The sequence below is a fragment of the Egretta garzetta genome, unplaced genomic scaffold (assembly GCF_000687185.1).
Source record: "Egretta garzetta isolate BGI_Z169 unplaced genomic scaffold, ASM68718v1 scaffold2, whole genome shotgun sequence".
Classification (NCBI taxonomy): domain Eukaryota; kingdom Metazoa; phylum Chordata; class Aves; order Pelecaniformes; family Ardeidae; genus Egretta; species Egretta garzetta.
In genome coordinates, this window is record NW_009258894.1 from 4,484,590 (window position 1) to 4,487,236 (window position 2,647).

Here is a 2,647-nt window from a genome sequence, read left to right on the forward strand (position 1 = left end):
GGCATCCTCCCTCCCCGTGTGCGCATCCCTCCCTCACTCATCCCCGTGTGCGCATCCCTGCATCCCGGCGTCCTTCCGTGCACCTGCCCCTCCGTGCACGCATCCCTCCGTGCACTTGCTCCTATGCAGGCATCCTGCCCTGCAGACCTTCCCCATACGAGCAGCACTTCTAGGGTTTTGCCCCCTATTTTGTCCTGTGCCTGCACGCAAGCGAGCCCGGCCGTATTTACAGTTAATGTAAGCAAGGAGAGGAGGGGTGTAAGAAGGAGGAGGCGATGCTAACCCAGTTTTACAGATGGCAAACTGAGCCACAGGGAGATGAAGGTGCCTGCCTTGGGCCACCAAAGGGAATTCGTGCCAGAGATGGAACGGAAAGGCACAGCTCTCAAATTTCAGGGCAAAGCAGTTTCCAGCCGTGAAACCCTATTCCCTTTTGTGCTAATGCACTCTATTGCTTGCTGCAGGGATGTGTCAGGACTGACAAGGGGGTAGCTAGAGCGATGCTATAGGCCATACAGAACACCTTTGCAGGTACCCACTTTGAACACGCTGGCTACAGTTACTTTGATAGATCCCCTGTTTCTACAGGGATCCTGGGCTCAACAGCCCCAGTGGGGTTGAGGAATGCCCTGCTCTAGAAATACCATTCAGCAAAAAGGGGATGGTTCCTGGCTGTGGAGCTGCAGAGCATCTGTGCCACATAGTGGAGCAACCCTGACTTGTGTGAGGCAGAGGACAGCAGCAGCAAATGCACCATTAGCCACTGTGTTACGACTTCACTGCTTTTCAGCAGTTTCTTGTTCAACCTCTGTAGGCACAGCTTAATCTGTTTTGCTTTACTAAGGGAGGATATGGCAGTCACCAAAGGACTTCCAGGATGGCCCAGGACAAGGATACAGAGCAACAGAGGGACCCAAGAAAAGCCTAGGGAGTCCTTGGGAGAAAGCTGAAGAGCTGCAGGTTGGTTGTGGTTTCATATTGTACAGACAAAGACTTTGAATCGTGCACATCCCTGTGCTGATGAAGGCACACAGTAATGATGCATTCACAGTGAGCGGGCAAACTCCACCAATAAACCATATTGATTAATCTGATCTCATTCATTCATCATCATCATAGTCTGCAGAGGACAGTAATAAAGCATGGTAATGTGAAAAATCCTCAGGCCAGGGAACAGCGCTCTGCTGTCTGAAGAGCCCAGCTCAGTGGCTGATGGGGTAACCATTAACACTAGCTGCAGCACCGTAGCTGTCAAGCCATGGCTGTCTTCCCTCCTCGTGGAAAATACTAAGCCGGTAAGTGTATATGCCAAGTAAGGTGTGGGCTTCTCGGGGCTTTTGGCAGGTTGCTGTTTCAGCCTCCAGTGGGGCTGTATTTGGGCCTTGGTTTCCTTGTAGATCTGTAGGAGTCACTTAAGTTGTCTCCCAAATGCAACTGGAAAGGGGTTTATCAGGAGATTTTAGAAGCAGCTGGATATGAATTTAGGAGACACAAATGCATGTATCCAAACACGGAGTCATATCTCTACCTCACCAAGACTAAAGGAGATTTGGGATGATGCAGAAGGAGATTTCTGGAGGAGTTGCAGAGCTACTAGGAGTTGAAGATTGCTGCTAGTGAGTCATTTTCCCTCACACAATTATAAACCCTAATTCTTTGTTGGCTAGAAGTGCCTAGAAATCTACGTGCTTAGGCAGAGCTGTACTATAAGGTTACGCTCCTGCTTTAATAAACATTTTCCTTCTTTGCATTGCTGTTAATCATAGCCAGAGATGCAGGGCAGTAGAAAATTTGGACTACAGATTGTGGGGGTGGAAACACTTGTATCACTTCAACAACTTCTTCTGTATGGTCTTCATTGCACATGTATTAATTACTTTCTTCCCATCCAACTTTAAAACTGTCTGTACCTGGGTTTTTCCCTGCTCTCCTGGTGAGAGCTATTTTACAGCCTGCTAGAGCTCATTGGTAAAACGTTACTAGTTTCTTTCTCAGCTTCAGGTTTTCCTCTCTGTTTTATCTTCTCTAGTAAGTAATTTGCCCTCCCTCCTGCTTGGGTCTATGCCTTACAAACGTTTGCAAGCTGTTTCCATATCCCTTCAGAGCCAAGCAAAACACAGTGCCGTTGCCAGTCAATCCCCTGTAGTTGCGCAACAAGCTGTCCCCTTTCTTCTGACCTCCTCTCAGGGTGTCAGGCTCTCCCAGTAGCTGCTGCCCTGAACTGAGCTGTGGGCTCCTGCCCAGCACGTACCTCTGGGCTGCCTGGCACCAGGCAGCTGTGTGCACAGCCCCGGTGCCGCTGCGTTGCCTTCCTCTTCTCTAACATCTCCTCATGTCACCTGCTCTAATTTGCCTGCTCTCCTAAGGTTTGCTCAAGGCAGTTTGACTTTCCAGAACTGTTCCCCCCTCTGCTATGGAGAATGTTAGTTGGTGAATTATTTCCTCCTTGCTAAATAGATTTTGCTTTCCACATTGAGTCCTGTCTCCATCTAGTTTGCAATTTCTACTCTCCCTTTCTCACACTGTGTTTACACCATGGTTGGGAGAACACTGATCTGGCTATTGTGTAGCAGCTCTCAGCCTACTTGCTCTGACTCGTCCTCGTTTTGCACCAAACTTTACTCCTGTTCCTTCCTGAGCCCTGGGG